The sequence below is a fragment of the Hemicordylus capensis genome, chromosome 6 (assembly GCF_027244095.1).
Source record: "Hemicordylus capensis ecotype Gifberg chromosome 6, rHemCap1.1.pri, whole genome shotgun sequence".
In the NCBI taxonomy this organism is placed as follows: domain Eukaryota; kingdom Metazoa; phylum Chordata; class Lepidosauria; order Squamata; family Cordylidae; genus Hemicordylus; species Hemicordylus capensis.
Window position 1 is genome coordinate 91,641,355 of NC_069662.1, and position 19,744 is coordinate 91,661,098.

General features: G+C 43.2%; 1 protein-coding gene and 1 long non-coding RNA gene across 3 annotated transcripts in view; one reads left to right on the forward strand and one right to left on the reverse strand.

The window, feature by feature from the left end:
• Window positions 1-19,744, reverse strand: part of BBS9 (Bardet-Biedl syndrome 9) — a 430,545-nt gene that overhangs the window by 36,633 nt on the left and 374,168 nt on the right. The window lies entirely within an intron of this gene.
• LOC128329841 (uncharacterized) overlaps window positions 4,475-19,744 on the forward strand; it is a 31,380-nt gene continuing 16,110 nt past the window's right edge. Inside the window, exon 1 of the long non-coding RNA XR_008309816.1 lies at window positions 4,475-4,675. This is a non-coding gene — a long non-coding RNA (uncharacterized LOC128329841). The remainder of the gene's footprint in view (window positions 4,676-19,744) is intronic.

Genomic DNA, 19,744 nt, shown 5'->3' on the forward strand with positions numbered 1-19,744 from the left:
GGTGAGGGTGGGGGGCTTAATGAAATCCATGAGTTAAATCCCTTAATTCACCTCAAAGTTTTAGCCAAATCATGTCCCATGTAGTCTTCTAAAGCATGTAGTCTTCTAAAAACAATAACTAAGGATACAATCACAGTGGCCCAAGCTGCCCACTGCCCCCAAATTTGAACACTGTCGTTGTCCTCCTTTGCTTGCAGACGTGGCTCTAAAATGTGGCTTACAACCCTGTGTGATTTGCACAATCCAGTTTCCAGTGAGGTGATAAAATTGCATCTGGGCTGGAGACTACAGGTATGCATTCCTATGGCTGAATACTCCTTCACACAAATGTTTGCTGTATTTAGAAAACTGGCATGTCAGGAGGAAGGCTAGACTACAATTACAACAAAATATTTATTTACCGCTTTTCAACAAAAGTTTCCAAAGCAGTTTTACAGAGAGAAATAAGTAAGTGAGTAAGTAAGTAAGTAAGTAAGTAAGTAAATAAATAAATAAATAAATAAGATGTCTCGCTGCTGCCAAAGGGCTCACAATCTAGAAAGAAACATAAGATAGACACCAGCAACAGTCACTGGAAGTACTGTGCTGGGGGTGGATAGGGCCAGTTACCCACCCCCTGCTCAATAAAGAGAATCACCATGTTAAAAATAAAGAGAATCACCATGTGCCTCTTTGCCCAGTTAGCATACTACTACTCTGCTCCCTGACATCTTGTTTTCTATGTACAGGGAATGCTTTTGTATTGAGAAGCATCCAGTCATGTGAGCCCCTACCTGCTGTCTGAAGTGGTGCAATTCTGGCATTGTTTTGTCACCTCAGTGACAACCAGACCACACATACACTGCTTGCATTTCTTCCCCCAACCTCCATTTCTCTCATCAGGAATGATCACAAACAGCTAGTGGCTCTGGAGAACCAGACTGGACTAGGCTATTTAGCTCACTTTGCCACATGAATGAAAGCGAAATGTATTATACCCTCCAGTCTTTGATAGGGAAAGGTGGTAATAGAAGGACTGATATATTAAAGCAATCAGCTCTGTCATTCTGCTACATTCTTTCAGCCTAGTAATTCCCAAAGCAGTCATTTAATTTTAATATTCCTTCGCTATACTTTCCAAATACATGCCGCTCTTCAGAACATTAAGCTTCCAGAGGGGAGTGAATTCTACAGTATATTCTCAAAAATTACAGAATAAACTTTAAATCATGCTTCTTTATAATGAACGGGAGAAACTATAGTTTTATTTTCACTCAGAATCACAACAATAATATTTTAAATGCCTTTTCATCATCATGTGCAAAAGAAAAAATAAAAGCAGATGCTGTAGCTTTCAATATCTAGTCAGAAAGAACTAAAAACATTGCTTTGTTGCTACATGGGGCTGGAATTAGGGGAAGCTGCCGAAGGTCCTTGCTCATCCCTGAGACCACCTCTGTGCCTATGGACGTCATGTGGTGGTGTCAGACTCTCTTGGGGCCTGCCCAGAGAGAAAGGTGCCCATGGAGGGCAGCTGACCAAAGGCCCCTGAAACCTGGAGCTGGTGCTGTAGGCACATGGGGATTACAAAACAAGCTTAGTCCACAAGACCAGTCAAGTATGAATCCTGCTCTAATATGGTTTTTTATGGCTACCTGGTTATTGTTTACATATTTTTTAAAAAAACATTTTATATCACACTCTTCCTCCAAGGAGCCCAGAGCAGTGTACTACATTCTTAAGTTTCTCCTCACAACAACCCTGTGAGGTAGGTTAGGCTGAGAGAGAAGTGACTGGCCCAAAGTCACCCAGCAAGTATCATGGCTGAATGGGGACTTGAACTTGGGTCTCCCTGGTCCTAGTCCAGCACTCTAACCACTACACCACTGTCCAAAGATCATATTCCTGCAAAATATAAACAGATATACCTGCACTGAATAGCTTGTATTGGAATCAATGCCTTTCTTACATTTGATAGGGTTTTTTAAAAATCCACTATATTTTCTAACTAAATTACCCCCCTTCTAATCTAGTTATCCTCTGAGGAATTTTGACTTTTTTACTGAACTGAGCATTGTTCCTTTTTATATCATACAAAAGATTCCCGCCCCCACTTGTTGTTTTGACTAACTTAAACTTATTAACATACAGTGCTGGAGACAAAGCCACCCCCTCCCATTGCCACTACTGTCCCAACACAGACTAGTGTGCTGATAGACAATTAATGGGTTTAAAAAAAATTGAGTTCATTATTTGTTTCTCTCACCTACAGTTTAGCTATGTAGATCATTCTGTATGATCACATGTTGACTTGAGCCATGGCAGTTAAATAAATACATCTATTGATTTTGGTTGCCTTTATAAATCTCAACTGTTGCCTTTATAAGTCTGTATTTAACTGGTTTTGAGTCTGCACATACCAAATATGAATGGCTTTGCTTCCAAAGCTGCTAATGTTACTGTCGTTATTGAGCTCATACTACAATGCCATAGATAAACATGAAAATGAAAGTATGGAAACAAACATATGATTTTCTCTTTTTGAACTTCAAAGAATACAACAGCTGATTCTTGGTCTTTGTAGAAGCCGTCTATGACATAAAGAAGGGATTCCCCAACTCTCATTTTAAGTCTCTAACTCTCAATATATACACTATATACATTACATTGAACATACTGCCCTACTAGAGACAGGAGGGGGGGAAACTTGCAAGCACTTGCCTCTTGACTATTGCCAACATTTTGGTTTTCCTATATGACAGGGCTGTACAACTTTGACCTTCTTGCAGACATTGGACTACAACTTCCATCATACCTGGCCATTGGCCACTGTGACGAGAATGATGGGAGCTGTGGTCAAAAAACAGCTGGAGGGATGAAGTTGTGCAGTCCTGCTATATGGAAAGTACTTCCATGTAAGGAAGTGCATACAAACCATGATAAATTGTCTTGCATGTAATACTTCTTGATCTTCTTGACCAAAATTTATAGTTTTGGTGAGTTCTGGCCAGTTACAGCTTCTCTGCATGTGGCCATGTAGCAAAGACACATGTGCAATTGAGATGATCTATGTGTGGCATTTCACACATTTTCCTAAAAGAAATAGCTTTCCACATAGGAAAATCTTAACATCCAAAGGTGCCTGAAATTGGCATTTTTAAAGCTATTGTTTATAAAGGGCCTGTGGGAGAGATTTGAGAGGCTAGTACATCCTGGCAGGAGAGCTCATGTCTCCCCACAATAACTACTTTGTATAATTTGTCATATCAATTTCTAGTATTTTATTCATACAGACAGCTGCCGTTTGCTTCTAATAAATCACATTATGCCTGCTTTTACTTTAGCAGTACCTTCCTCAAAAATAAACTTTCAGCCTTCTCATGTAAGTTTGGAGACGTGAATGAAAGGGAAGAAAGGGATCACATGGGTGATCCCTAGAGAGCCATCATGGGGGTATAGGGTGGTTTTAATACTTCTCTTGTGTGTAGGAATGTTGGCTGTGTCAGCATCAGGGGTCAGCACCACTGGACAACTGTCAAGGGCCCAGGGCCCTCAAAAGAGTCTGATGCTGATTCCTCTGTTTGCCAAAGGTCCCCTGAAACCTGGAGCTGGCTGTGATGCTGGCGATTGCGTAACTGGCATGCTATAGATAGCAATAGCACTTACATTTATATACCGCTCTATAGCCGGAGCTCTCTAAGCGGTTTACAATGATTTAGCATATTGCCCCCAACATTCTGGGTACTCATTTTGCTGACCTCGGAAGGATGGAAGGCTGAGTCAACCTTGAGCCCCTGGTCAGGATCGAACTTGTAACCTTCTGGTTACAGGGCAGCAGTTTTACCACTGCGCCACCAGGGGCTCATAGATGGACTGGGAGCAGAGAAATGGCCCTCAAACTGAGAGGGATGGAAGCAGGTATTAGTGAAACTAGATTAGTAAGAGTGGAGAAATGGATGGAGTTATGTGTTTAATAGCTTATGTATGCTTGCCCAATTTTAATTTTGGTTTGTCTTTTATATGCTTCTTGCAAATCGCACAGAACTCAAAATCCAGGCAAATTAAAAAACAAAGCAAACAAATAAAACAAATTGTGTCCCAGCTGTCTCATAGTAATATCTCAAAATCATGAAACGAGCTGCTCAGATCCAAGTGGGATTTAGACGTCTTTTTCTTCAACAGAAGTCCCTAACACTGCATGACAAACCACTTTAGCAATTGCTACAAGTTTCACAAGCATGGGTTGTAGCATGGGGTTGCTTAAAGAAAAAGGTGAGAAATATCATCCAAACTAGCCCTCTGATTATTAGTGGGTATGAGGACGTTGACTTAAAAGAAATGACTTAGGACTTCAAAGCATGAGCTGTTGTTCTATTCTACTTAGTAATCTTCTGTGTTTGTTGTTTGGAGGTTTGTCCCAGTGGGGATCCTGTAGAGAGAGTGGGAGTTAGAGGAAGAAAAAAAAAGGGAGGGAAGGGAGAGGGAGAAAATGGAGTTGCTTCTGAATAAAATCTTAGCTAAACCAGCATAAGATCACTTTTTGTTTACAAGGGAAGCAGTTATAAAATAGCTATCTAATAATTGGAGTCGGCCTACGGAACCTATGGAATTGAGAATCCAGTCTTGCAGAATTTTCAGTCTTGTAGCTTACCTTGCCCAGCATGCTGATCGTGCATATTTTCACAGCTATGTTTGTGTAAGTAACAGAAACTCAAAGCAAAAGATGAAGTGAAACTTTCTTAATGATCTTCAGATAACAGTCCTTATCTAAGGTGCAAACAGTGTTTAAAACTTTCTGCATTATACCATTCATCAGGAATGAAATTTAGCATGTCACCCTGTAATTTGTGCTTCATTTAAAATGTCTGTGTAATCTTATCAAAATCCAAAAGAGCACATACTTTTACAGCATCAGGTTTTAAAACACAATGCAGTGCAAAGTGCCTAAAATAAAGAAGTGTTTGTGCGTAGGGACAAGGTTGTGGTCATAGCTCAGTCGTAGAGCATCTGATTTGCATGTGGAAGGTTCCAAGTTCAATCTCTGGAATCTCCAGGGAAGGGCTGGGGAAGACTCATGCCTGAAACCTTAGAGAGCCACTGCCGGTCACTACAAACAATATTGTGCTAGAGCCACCAATGGTCTGACTTGGTGTAAGGCAGCGCCTTATGAGCCCCTGGTGGCACAGTGGTAAAACTGCCGCCCTGTAACCAGAAGGTTACAAGTTCGATCTTGACCAGGGGCTCAAGGTTGACTCAGCCTTCCATCCTTCCGAGGTCGGTAAAATGAGTACCCAGAATGTTGGGGGCAATGTGCTAAAAATCATTGTAAACCGCTTAGAGAGCTCCGGCTATAGAGCGGTATATAAATGTAAGTGCTATTGCTATTGCTATTGCTATTGCTATTATGTTCCAATACACACTCTCTTCAAATAAGTACTTGGAATATTTGTATAGGAGTCATTTAGATTTCCAGCTCCACCCCCACATAATAAAGGGAAATGCTGGGAACAGGGGTGGAGCCATCATTGAGCGAATGGGTTAAAAGAAGCCGGGCCGCCAATGAAAAGGGCCACTGGAGCCCCTGTTGCATGTGACATCACACGCAAAGGGGGAGAGTCTCACCCCAGTCCTCCCCCTCTAATTTCCAGGCAGTGTTTGCTGCCTGACAGAGTTTATTCCCTCGAGGGAGAGGAAGGGAATAAACTCTGTCAGCCAGCAAACACTGCCTGGAAATTAGAGGGGGAGGACTGGGGCGGGCCACTCCTCCTTTGCATGTGATGTCACACACAACAGGGGCATCCAGTGAGGGAGAGGAAGGGAAATAAATCCTGTCAGGCAGAAAACGCTGCCTGAAATGAGATGGGGAGAGCTCACTCAGGCTATCTCAAGCCCAGGCCATGCCCCCTTTGTGTGTGACATCATGCACATGGGGGAGTGGCTCAGGCCCTGCTGGAGGGAGAGGAAGGGAAATAAATGCTGCCAGGTAGCAAATGCTGTCTGAAAGGAGATGGAGAGAGCTCACTCGGGACTCTTGGGAGCCTGAGCCATGCCCTTGTGCGCATGATGTCATGCACACGGGGTTTCACTGTTGGGGTCGTCAGGTGGGGCTGAACACAGGCTGCCTCTGCTCCTGGCTAGGGAATTTTGGGAAGTCCACAGAGGATGTCCCAATGGTCTCCTATTGACACATCCTTTTCCTAATTGGTTGTGCTGGGGGCTGGGCCATCTGAGGAGGTCTATATTATTACCTTTTTGTGGGAACTATCCTCTTTGGTTCCTTTCAGAGCAAATGTCTTAGTCTTTGACAGATAAAGCCTGAGAAATTGGTTGACAAAAATATCCATGGCATCTGAAGAACTGTTAATGTAGACTCAGAGAGAGAGAGAGAGAGAGAGAGAGTTGTGGAAGTAAAAATCATACAACCATGTTAATTATATACGTATAAAGGACAGATACATAACTAAGATCCGGTGTAGCTCTCTGCACCACAATATTTCTAACAGGGCCAGAGGTGCTGACTAAATTACCTGGCTTTAAAAGTTTAATGCTAGCTCCTACTTTGTGGGGAAATGCTTATTGTTCTTCTTTGAACACAACTTCATGAACAAAAAACCCACAACAAAAACTGTCAGAGCAAACTTGGCTGGCTCCTGCACAGTAAGTCTTGCCTTTTAACAGCTGGTTAAGATGCTTCAAGAACCAGTTTCGACACCATACCACTAGACGGATAGATTGATTATTCTGTCAACAGGAACACCAAGCAGCGGTCTGGTCTTGTTATTACATGGGCAATGATGAAATGGGCTGAGCATATAGTTGATGAAGGAAATGTATACCAAGATTTTTCAGAGTGGGGTGTAGTCCACTGCTATGCACCCATTTCTGTCTTGTCAACTGACAGGGCTCAAACAAAGTCTTTGAAGAGAGCACAACTACCTTGTCTCGGTTTGGGGAAGAAAGGCAGACAGATGGCGGAGAGTGTAATTATCATAGCACCATTACCCTCAGCAGTATTCACAATCTTGAAACACTGCCATTTTCAAAGCCATTTGCCTATGAAAAAAAGCAGAAATTCCTCAAAAGACTACGTGCTGCATTGCTGTACAAACAATAGGCCAATTCTCATGCAATTTAACACCGCAGCTACTTATTAAAAACAATAATAAACATTTTCAAATCTTGCTTCGCTTACAAAATTTGGGAAGAAATGACATAAATTTAAGGCAAAATAAAACATATATAATCACAGCAGATCGGTGCAGTAAAGGTTAGTTCCCCACTGGTTCACTCTATGGAATGAGAACATGCACTGGATGTTCTTACCAACAGTATACAAAACAAGCTCTGGGAACATTTTTGGCACATTCATATGCAGTATATGTACTTCAAAGGACATATTTGCTTCATTCATAACCGTATCTTACTTGAGTAAATTAAACAGCATTTTTTCCCCTTTGGCTCTATAAAGATCTTATTGATACAGTGGTGGGTAAGATAAGTATTCTAGTATGTGTGGAGACTGAGTGTGCTCACAGTGGGGAGAAGTGGAGGAAAAGAAGAACAAGAGAGACACAAACAGAATTAGGTAGAGAACAGTTTACAACTGCATTGAAGGAGAACTTTCATTATGTAATATCAAAAGTGCAGAGACATTGAAGCTCTTGCCAGCAGCCTCTCTACTGACAGGATGTACCACCCAGGCTAACTGTTGGGTAAGCCTGGCAGGAAGAAGTGGATCATTACTGCAGATATGTGTTGATTCCACAGTCCTCCAACTTGCAGGTGTGGCTGACAAGATTTTCCTGCAGTGGACTGATTGTTGTGGACAATAACAACTGACTGACTGGATAATGGGCAGTTCTGGTAAGACGGAGATGTAGATAGCTCTGTATGCGTGGCATGGATTGCAACCAAACCACTTTTTAGAGATCACTCTAGACTTCCTCCCTTGAACTACAACAGGCAAAATTGAGTCCCATCCTGAAGGGGTGATCTTAGCATCACAATTTCCCAATGCTGATATCTTGCTATAAGAACATGAAGAACACCCAGGCTAACTCTATCTTGAAATCTATCTTAGTCTTCATTAACAACACAGAGCCCACCACTACAAGAGACAGAAGGTTCCATTGTCGAACAGCTCTTACAATTAGCAGGGGCATAACTATAACAGGGCAAGGGGAGACAGTTGTCTGGGGGCCCACTTCCTTGGGAGCCCCCCAGAGGCAAGTCACATGACTTACTCCCCCAGCCGCGCACCCGCCCGGGCTTCCTTCAGTTGTATTCATCCTCCGAAATCAATGTGAGTGTTAAGACCTGGAGCTACCAGAACAGCATTTCTTTCTCTAGTACCATTAAATGACTTGCATCGTCCACAATTTACAAAATAATTTAGGATGATGTTCTATTTATGATTTCTTTACTTCATGAGCTGAGCTTCTGTGAGGGGAGGGGCATTTTAAAATCTTGTCTCTGGGCCCACTCCAACCCTGCTACGCCCCTGACAGTTAGGAACTAACTGTACCACCTGCCATTATTAAAATGTATAAACTTACATTGAGGTTTTAAAACCTTATAATACACAATGGATTTTCACACACACACCCAACCCCCAAAATCCCAGGAAGGGTAATTCCTTTGATAATCCCTCAAATTTTTGAATGTATTTAAGTGAGTAATTTAAACAAAAAAATCCAAAAGTATATTGTGTTTGAGCAAAAAGGGTTGTAAAGGCGGCGAGGGAGTTACCCCAAAGAGGAACATTTTAAAGTTGTTGTATCTCAATGAATCTGTCTAAAATTTGGCTGGATTATGTTACTCCAACACACGGATGCTCCACAGGTTGGATGAACGAACTGGATTTTATTAGCATTTAGGCTTTATAATGGCAGGGTTATATTTAACCTGTCCACCGTAACTAAGCAAGCACTCCTGTTAAAGCATTATTGTTTTATTTCTTAGATTTGTGACTGTCTCCCTCATGTAAGGGTGTGCACAAACTGTGGATCGCGTACCGGTTCGGCACAGGGAGGGGATTGGGAGCTTTAAGAAAGAGGAGAGCAGGTGCTTACCTACTCACTGCCAGCCCATGCAGCTTCCTGCTGGGGCAGCGCTCAGCCCAAGTATCCTCGCGCTGTGCCAGCACACAAATGGAGCCTGTGCATGTGCAGATGCCATGAGCATGCTAGCGCTGTGCAGGGTACTTGGGCTGAATGCCAACCCAGCAGGAAGCTGCATGGGGTGGCGGAGAGCAGGTAAGGACCTGTTCTCTTCTTTCTTAAAGCTCTCACTTCCCACTCCCCTCGCCAAACTGATGCTTGAACTGTGGTTCATGCACACTACTATTTATTTATCATATTTTTATACTGCCTGATATATACATCTCCTAGGAGGGTGGGGGTAGGGGTTCCCTTAAGATGCAGGGAAGGCGATGTCTACTTTCCAGTCCCCGCCTCACTGTTCTTTGCCTGCTGGTGCTCTCTCCAAAAGCAGGTGTGCGGGACAGCAGCATCCCTCTCTGCACCCTGTTCTGCATTACTATGAAAATGGGTGATGCACATGCTCATGGCACGTACATGCACGGCAGCCATTTGCATGGCAACGTACAACAGCTCCAAGGGTTAGGGTGCCAGGGCGTGTCGCCCCACCACTCCAATAATATACCGTACAAGTGCATGGTGCATTATGCAAATCCCCCCTCCCCGAGCGCCACATTCTGTCAGCCAATAAACGCTCTAAAAATGAGATTAAGAGAGCTTGCTCTCTTAACGTGCAAAACGTGTGTGAACAGCCTCTCTATCTTACAAATAAACCAAATCATAACTCAAGGAAGGGAGGCATCCAAGTTCTGCCTTTGTCAAACTGAGTTCCAGCAAAACTGGATAGTCATAGCAGCAATAGCACAGCATATTATACTTGGTGCTTAGAAATGAAAACTACAAATTCAAGCCTTTCTCCTCTCCTGATGAATCCTCTTCGAGAGAGGCACACTAAAAGGGCTGTCTCTACCTCCCAGTCCCTTTGAATACATTTTGAAATTTCCTCCTTTTATATTCTCCCTTCCCTCCTCCACCCGCCCCACCCCCAGACAATGGGGGCACAGTTGCCCATGACAACACTTGATTTGTATAACAAGCCAACTAAGAAGCAAGGAGCTCGCAAGCCAATGCCAGAAAACCAACCAGTAAGAGGAAAATAGGCTTCCAAAATGGTGCTTGAAATGCTGTTTTCATTGAAACAGGGTTGTTTTGTTCCAGGCTTGAAACAGGCCCTTTATTTAGTGAGCATTTTGTTTCAAGACACTCGAAACAGCCCATTTTGAGTTGAAATGTTTTGCACAACCCTAGTTTGAACAAGCCAGGATTGCTGGATATGAATGTCCTGACAAATCTCGGTCTGTTCTAAACCACCACCAGCACCAAGAAGAAGAAAACATCCTCCCCTTGTGTAAAAAAAGAATAGGGGAAGTGTGCAAGATTGAGGCTCATGATCACCATGTTAAATCATGATTAAATTGTGGATGAACATGATGTCTGGACCTGGCAAATCCCCTTTGGTTTAATAAGAGAATTAAGGCATTACAACTTTCAAGTGGTACAAAAAGAATGAAAATGATAAGTTAAGGAACATGCCTTAACTTTCACACCATGTAAGCAATAATTCTCTATACCATCTCATCTACTTATTATGCTTGCTTACAATCTAAGCTTCATGTAACCACACGTTGCCCTGGTCTTTCAGTTCAACATTGGGTGGGTGGGGGATGCATCTAGGCACAAGCTTTATGGGTGATGCATTTGCAGATGCCTGATGGATTTCTGCTTGGCATATCCATACAGGTACAGCATTTCTCCAACACAGTAATACATGTAGTTAGTGTCCAGGCATTATTTACACCACAGAATAGAACTGGTTTACTGGCCATTAATTTCCATGTTTTTGGAGCACAAGCTGCAAGAATAGATTTTGATCATGGAACTTTTATGCATGAGAGAGCTTTCTTAGGGACATCCTTTTGTTTTTATTGTTCCATCTAACTCATGAATGCTGTAACAAGCTGCTACTAAACATTAACATCTACTGTGATTGAATTAACTTGGCAAACATCTGATGTTTGTTATTCGTCTAAAATAGCATTCTGGTCACTTCAAGACCTTGGTAATCAAGTCAATATGTACATTTGTGAATGTTCTTTTCTTAGAAATAAAAAATATACAATAAATTGGTGAGAAACGCATGGACCACTAAAATAGATTTAACTGCATGTGTGCCATTCTAGGAAGTTTCTGAACTGTTATGACAGAGGTATATAGAAGTATTAAAATATATGGAGTCATTAATCTGAAAGATTTTTTTAAAAGCTTAAATAATACATATACTCCGTAATATAAAATCTGAATATTATAATCTAAATGACCTTGTAGTGCCTATATACTGCCTTAAACTGATGGACTGTGGTCTACCCAGTTACAGACCATCCCGTTCTGTTCTGTGTCTGAAATACTTGGGAATACAGTCTACATACTGCTGCACTAATATTGTGCTAGATGGCCCACATACTGCATTTGAACACATATGAGAATACAGACACTGAGTATTCTACAGTATATTATAAACAATTACACTGATTACTTCAACAAGTATATAAGGAAATCTTGCCACGGTTTCCCCCAAGCAGTTTTAAAAATAAATACAGTTAGAAGGGCAATGCTACACACTTGGGTGAATCACAACCATAAGTTGGATTTTTTTTTTTAAAAGGACAACAGATTCCTAAATATTGTTTAAAATAGGATCATATTACATGCATATTAACTCTTTTGTGGTTATGACAATTCATCACATGGAGGTTGTTCAAAGCATCCTACAGGGTTGCAATAACTGCAAGATTACACAGTTGTCTATAGGCTCCAGCCATGTGGTGAGTCTTGCATTATACCTTTGCATTTGGATGGATGAGATGTGAGCACTGTAAGAACATCAGAACAGCCCTGCTGGATCAGGCCCAAGGCCCATGTAGTCCAGCATCCTGTTTCACACAGTGGCCCACCAGATGCCGCTGGAAGCCGCAGTCAGGAGTTGAGGGCATGCCCTTTCTCCTGCTGTTACTCCCCCGCAACTGGTAACCCTATATGCACAGACAGTCAAAGCTGGTAACCCTGCAGCTGTTACTTCCCTGCAACTGGCTGTGGCCTAGGGAGCTTGGTGTGGGCTGGGGGACATCGGCTATCCAGTGGCTTCCCTGCCCCCTGGATGTTCCTTTGCACACCCCAAGGCATTCGGCTTGCATCTGACATCAGACACAAGGGGGCAGGGCCAGTGGTGAGAACAGGGTTGTGACAGCCCTGGCAGAGTTTCATTTCCCGTCAGCAGTTGGTGGAATCACTGAAAGGGAGATCCTAGGATCTCTCTTTCGGCGATTCCACCAACTGCTGACAGGGGAAATGAAACTCTGCGGGAGCTGTCACAGCCCCATTCTTGCCACTGGCCCTGCCCCCTTGCATCTGATGTCAGATGCAGGGGAGGGGCCAATGTCTGGTGGCAGAAGGGGAGTCTCCATCCTTCCCCAGCCAGGATGAAAGAAGGTCCAAGATGCACTGCTTGCCGTCTTTTAGGTAGGGCTGAGAGAGACTCTTGTCTGAAACCTTGGTGAATTGCTGCGAGTCAGTGTAAGCAATACTGAGCTAGAGGGACCTCTGACTGGGTATGAGGCAGCTTCCCATGCTCCTAACCAGCTCTTCGTAATGGCTCCATGTTCGAGCCATCACATGGAATGTGTTATCACAGCTGTAGTAATGCAATGTGGTTCATGGCCGTATGTTTCCACCCTGTATCAGTAGTAAGTGAAGTATGAAAACAATACCAATTGAGACAGTTCTGACAAAATACGTGTATTTCAAACTTCCTCACACCTATTAAAATAGTCTGTGAGTCTTCTAAACAGAATTCAATCACTACTTCTGCTAGGTATTTTTCAGTTAGCCAGCTCAAACAATGAACAAAAGAATTGTTTCATTTCAAATTGGAACAAAAAGGAATTGGCCTTCCCTCTTTGCACTCATCCTCAATAGAATGTTCTTCTATTAGAAATACAAGCTTGGGTCAAGGATGACAGCTCATCTCCTCTAAATTCTGACATGTTTTGGTAGAAAGCCTACAAAATTGTAAAGGGCTTGGAATTATATACAAAATAAAAATATGACAAAAAGGGAAGCTTTCATCTCTCATGGCAGCAAGGGCTGTTTTTGTTGATACATATGGAAAAAATTAGGCCCAATTATATGTTGTGCTTTGGCACTGGGGTTCCAACTTCACCACAAGCTTCAGGTTTTTTTTCCACAGATATACCATTACAGCCAGTTCCACTCTTGAACATTTGAACTCAAACCTTGTAACACAGTCATTTTTGTTGTTCAATAATGTCTTGAAATGCTCTATTATGGGGTAGTGTATTCTAGAGGTTTTTTAAAAAAAGGCTATCCCTATGGACATTCATAAGAATATATATCCTTCAGATCGTAACAAAGTTAAAATGAAGCATACCCAACTGTAGTGTAGCTCCTGGCCTTATAGGTTTGTTTGATCATATATTGCTTTATATCCCACAAACCTATAATCTAAGGATTTCCTGCTTACAGTCTATTATTCATTTATTCAGCACTGAGTATTCATCAGGCGGGTCTTTACAACAGTGGAGACATTTTGCTTGGATTTTGTGTTTGCAGGGAAAAATGAAAAGGCTCAATTACTGAAGAAAACTAACAAAATTATAGCAGAAAAGGCTAAAAGCCTGGCATCTCATAAAAGAACTATTTCATGATCATCAGCATGAATTGTCCCCTTTGCTAAGCAGGGTCCACCCTGATTTATATTTGAATTGGAGACCATATGTGAACAATGTAAGATATTCCCCTTAGGGGATGAGGCCGCTCTGGGAAGAGCATCTGCATGCTTCCATGCAGAAGGCTCCAAATTCCCTCCCTGGCATCTCCAGACAGGGCTGAGAGAGACTCTGCGTGCAACCCTGGAGAAGCCGCTGCCAATCTATGTAGAAAATACTGAGCTAGGTGGACCAATCTTCTGACTCAGTATAAGACAGCTTCCTATGTTCCTATGATCCCAAGTCCAATATAATGCTGCACAAATGAAGATTTGCCCTTGGGTTCCCAATATAATGTAGAGGTATTAATGTATCATTGGTGCATCATATTTTGCTGTTACAGTACAGCCTAATTTCTCAGGTTCTTGGCATACCCAGAGTCAGGGTTGAATCAATCAGTATATATGCATAGACAGTCAAAGCACACTTACTCTTTGTGGCTTTCAGTGTCAAGGCTATAATGTTTGAAATATGCACATTCCTGGGAGCTGCTGACACTGTGACTCTTCATGTGAATGAACATACAGTAAACAATTTTCAAACACTATGGCTCCTAAATGGAATGTGGTGCTGCTACTACATGGAAGTAGGGTATGGAACATTATAATAATCACTAAATGAATGACACTAATAGCATTTTTCCAGTGCATTTAATATTCTGTTATTATTTAAGCTGGTCCAATATGGCAATTTTAACATCAACAAAGCTATTTTAACTGGATGACATACTGACTAATGTTGCATGCAGGGGCAGAGCCACCATTGGGTGAACTGGTTCAAAGAACCCGGGCCACCACCGATCAGGGGAAGCCCCAGACACGCCCTCCCCTGAATCTGGCGTCAGATGTGGAGGGCATAATTTTGGTCCCAAAGGGGGCTGCACAGCCCCACCTGGAACTGAAATTGGCCCGTGCTGTGTTGGCAGCGTGGCCGGAGTGACTTTCCCTGCCTTAAAGGCAGGGAGAGCCGCTCCTAGTGTCTCTGCCAAAGCAGTGGGGCCGATCGATCTCCGCACGGCCCCATTTGGGAGACCATGCTCCCAGACGGACATTGGACACACGGGCGTGGCTAGCTGGCCCCCTGCATCTGATGTCAGATGCGGGGGGTGGGGCCAGGAGGCCACTGCAGCCGCACACAGGCCGCCGCCCGCCTCCCTACACTTCTGGTTGCATGCATGGAAGAATGTGTTTCAAGGGTGTTTGAAACACTATCTCCCTTTCCCTCTGCTTCCCTTCACACTATGTTCCTGAGGGTTAGAGGACTTTCAGAGACATATTTTCGGGGAGCATTGGAGGGGGCAGAGGAAGGCGAGTTCAAGAAAAATCACTCCTCCACTCCTGCATACATGAAATGTGCTTCCATGCATACAATGCTAGTATGTCACCCAATGTGTTCCTGGGCTGAATAAACACAGATATTCTAAAGCATATGTGCATTAGAAGTTGGATGAAGAAAGGCAATTCCCAATATAAGACAAAACACACCAATTAAGAGTTACTTTACCACATTTAATATCATGCAATAGAATTTAAATATATATATTGTTCTGCAAGACAGTTTTTAAAAAGCCATGCACACTGAAATTAGAATACAATACAGGTAAAGTATCGCTTATCCGGACTGCTTGGGACCAGCAGTGTTCTGGATTTTGGACTTTTCCGGATTTCGGAATCGTCCATAAACAGTACAGTGAGGCGGAACTCTCGCGAGAGTGCGTGAGAGTTCCAGTGGGAAAAACAATTGTGGCAGCAAGGAAGCGAGTGGAGGAGGTGGCGGTGGGCAAAAACAATGGTGGTGGCAGTGGGGGGGCAAAAACAATGGTGGCGGTGAAAACAATGGTGTTGTCATTGTGGGGCGAGGGCGAAAACAATGGCGGCGGCGGTGGCAGGGGATAAAAATCAATGGTGGCGGCAGCAGCAGGACAGCCTGGCCAGGTCCTGAGGGAAGTGGCATGACAGCCCTGGCCCTGAAGAAGGTGGCTTGACCGCATTTTTAAAGTGAGCTGGTGTGTTTTGTTTGTTGGTCTGTTTTTAATGGCATGGTGTGTGGATTTTGGAGCATTCTGGATTTTGGATGTCCAGATAAGGGATACTCAACCTGTATGTATAATGGAATACAATAAAGAAACATTGTGGTATTGCTGCAGGGACTTCCTGGTTTGTACTTCCCATGATGTCCTTTTGGGTGGAGGCCAGGCTATCCAGTGTGATGTTTAGCAGCTTCTATTCTTCTGCACCATTGATCCCAAGAACAACAATTCACTTGTCCCCCTGTAAGTGAATGGCTGGCATTCACTGCACACAAACCTCTATTATTTTTATTAGTTTTTTCAAATAATCATTTTGCAAAATACGTTTCTAATAGCATAGTGCCTAAGAAATGGAAAATAGATAGGAACATAAGAAAAGCAATGCTAGATCAAGCCCAAGACCTATCTAGATTATCTAGACCCATTTCAAAATGGCTTTCAGGTGGGCTATGGGGTGGAGACTGCCTTGGTCGGCCTGATGGATGATCTCCAATTGGCAATTGACAGAGGAAGTGTGACTCTGTTGGTCCTTTTGGACCTCTCGGTGGCTTTCGATACTATCGACCATAGTATCCTTCTGGAACGTCTGAGGGGGTTGGGGGTGGGAGGCACTGTTTGACAGTGGTTCCGCTCCTATCTCTCGGAGGGGTTCCAGATAGTGTCGACTGGAGATCATTGCTCTTCAAAATCTGAGCTTAAGTATGGTGTCCCTCAAGGCTCCGTACTCTCTCCAATGCTTTTTAACATCTACATGTAAACGCTGGGAGAGATCATCAGGGGATTTGGAGATGGGTGTTATCAATATGCTGATGACACCCAGATCTACTTCTCCATGTCAACTTCTTCAGGAGCTGGCATATCTTCCCTAAATGTCTGCCTGGAAGCAGTAATGCGCTGGATGAGGGAGAATAAACTGAAGCTGAATCCAGATAAGATGGAGGTACTTATTGTGTGGTGTCAGAACTCCAGAGACGATTTTGATCTACCTGTTCTAGATGGGGTCACACTTCCCCAAAAGGAACAGGTCCGCAGTCTGGGAGTACTCCTGGATCCACACCTCTCCTTAGTTTCTCAGGTTGAGGTGGTGGCCAGGGGTGCTTTCTATCAGCTTCGGCTGATACGCCAGCTGCGTCCGTTTCTTGAGACCAATGACCTCAAAACAGTGGTACATTTGTTGGTAACCTCCAGACTTGACTTCTGCAATGCGCTCTACATGGGGCTGCCTTTGTATGTAGTCCGGAAACTTGAGTTGGTTCAGAACGCGGCAGCCAGGCTGGTCTCTGGGTCATCTCGGAGAAACCATGTTACTCCTTTGCTGATGGAGTTACACTGGCTGCCAATAGGTTTCCGGGCAAAATACAAAGTGCTAGTTATAACTTATAAAGCCCTAAATGGCTTAGGTCCTGGGTATAGAAGAGAGCGTCTTCTTCACTACGAACCCCACCGCCCATTGAGGTCATCTGAGGAGGTCCGTCTCCAGTCACCGCCAACTCGTTTGGTGGTCACACAGAGACGGGCCTTCTCAGCTGCTGACCTGAGATTGTGGAATGCGCTCCCTGCTGAGTTACAATCGTCCCCATCTCTGGCTATTTTTTAAAAACATTTGAAAACCATTTTTTTTACCCAAGCCTTCTCAGGTTTTTAATTAAAAATACTGTTTGCTAATTTTATGGTTTTTAAATTATTATATTGTTTTAACTTTTATATATGTGTTATATGTTGCATTGTTTTAATTTTTATATATGTTTTAATTGTTAGCCACCCAGAGACGTATGTTTGGGCAGGATATAAATTCAACTAAATATCTATCTATCTATATATCTATCGATCTATCTATTCCAGCATCCTGTTTCACACAGTAGCCCACCAGATGCCTCTGGGAAGCACACGGGCAAGAGCTGAGGGCATGTCCTCTCTCCTATTGTTACTCCCATGCAACTGGTATTTAGAGGTTTCTTGCCTCTGAGGCAGGAGGTGGCCGATAGCCCACATGTAGTTAGGGATGCCGTTGATGTGGGGTGGCTGAACCTGCCTCTCCTGCCCTGCTGACCCCTGTGGGTGGGGTGAGGACCTGATTCCACTTCGTTTATATTGTAGCTCATTTTCTTCCCCCTATAGAACTCAGTAAGTGTCACTGAGCACCAAGCCAGCCCCTATTTTAAAACTGTAGTCCATTTCTATGTTGTTTTATTGTTTGTTACTATTTTTATTCTTTTAATTGTATGCTGGTTTGTACTATGGAAAAGCAGCCTATACATTTTGTATATAAATAGATGTTTGCATTGCCCTGCTCCTTCATCTACATAGCTCCAATCCAAGATTGTAGTTGAGGTCATATAGATAACTGCCTATTTGCTGAGGCAGAAATCATTCTCAGTCCTCACCAGCAGATGTTTCTCTAGCCGCCTCAAGACTTCCAGTAAAAGTATTATTCAAAACCTGTTCCACTACTAAACCAGTGTTGTTTGCCTGACATTTAACCAAAATCTTCCATTCTACAGCCAAGGACCATTATGTTTCTTGTCGTCTTAAAGTTCCATGTCTCACACACAGTAACCTGATTGTAGTGAACAATGGTTCTCTATCCTTTCTAGTAGCTTTTAAAATATTTCTGTAGCATCACATTATTGACTCATATTCCGTCTGTGAATCACTTGTAACAGACCACTCCTAAATGTTGGCAGGATGATCTCCCTAGAGGAATGGGCAACCCTCAATGTTATAATTATCTCAGCTATAAGTACCAAGAGAACTGGGGAAAGACTTTAAAACCCGAGCCAGAAGTAACAGAGGTGAGGAAGCTGTAGAGAGGCAGACTGTTATGAACTGGCTACAATGTGGAGACATATGGTGCTGGCCACCACCCAAGATTACCCAGGCACATTAAACGCATGATAAGCAGTCACTGATAAGACATGGAAAATTCATTATAGAAAGGATAGGAACACAGGACTTCAAAAAGCAATCAGCACATCAGGAAAGATCATGAGTTCAGAGGCGTAGGAAGGGAAGGGGGGCATGTTCACATATGAGCCAATACAACACGACTGGGAGAGCCTAGGGGGTGGGGCTTGGATTACTGCAGGGGTTGTACCTCCCTATTTGAAGAGAGCAGTGGTCAGGGATGAGATGGACTGGGCAGAAGGGAAACCTGGGTCCTCTGGGGAGTGGCCAAGTGAGTGTAGAGCACATCCACTCTAAGGGGAATAAAGTGAAGTAATTTGCCCCTCCATTCTGAGGCCCGCCAAGTAGGAGGGCAAAGGACAGCTGATGGCTCAGTATATTCCGAGGGCAGAGAATGCTCTCATACTCTGTGCATTAGTGTATAGACATCTGAGACTATAGTTGTCATCATCTTCTGGCATCCTTGCCGTGGTGACTTGCAAAGTTTTGAGTACCCCTCCCCATTTGGCTTCTATATTGATACATGTTTTTTTGTCCATAGTACTTTGTTCTGTACTTGGTGTGGGTTTTCTCTCTCCATACCACATCAGATTCAGTTCAAAGCCCTTCTGATGAGGTTTGCAAGGCTCTTGCCATAGTTGTTCTTCCCAGCTCTTGTGAGGTATACCTCATCTAATTCCAAGAGTGCTTTATGTAGGTAGTGTTGGCTGTGGTCCAAGAATCAAAACTGTTATCAGTTGCATCATCTTCGTAGCCAGCTGCTTACTTCAAGGAGCCTACATTCTCTACTTGCATCTTGACCTCCCACAGGAAGAATAGATGAAAACACCATTTGTACCTCCAACTCCCCCACTTTCCTACCCAGTGCCACATACTCCCTGTAGATAATTTCAGGATCAGCGGGAAAAGGCAGTGGTCAGTGGCAATCTCTCCATCACATTATGGATGTGTGC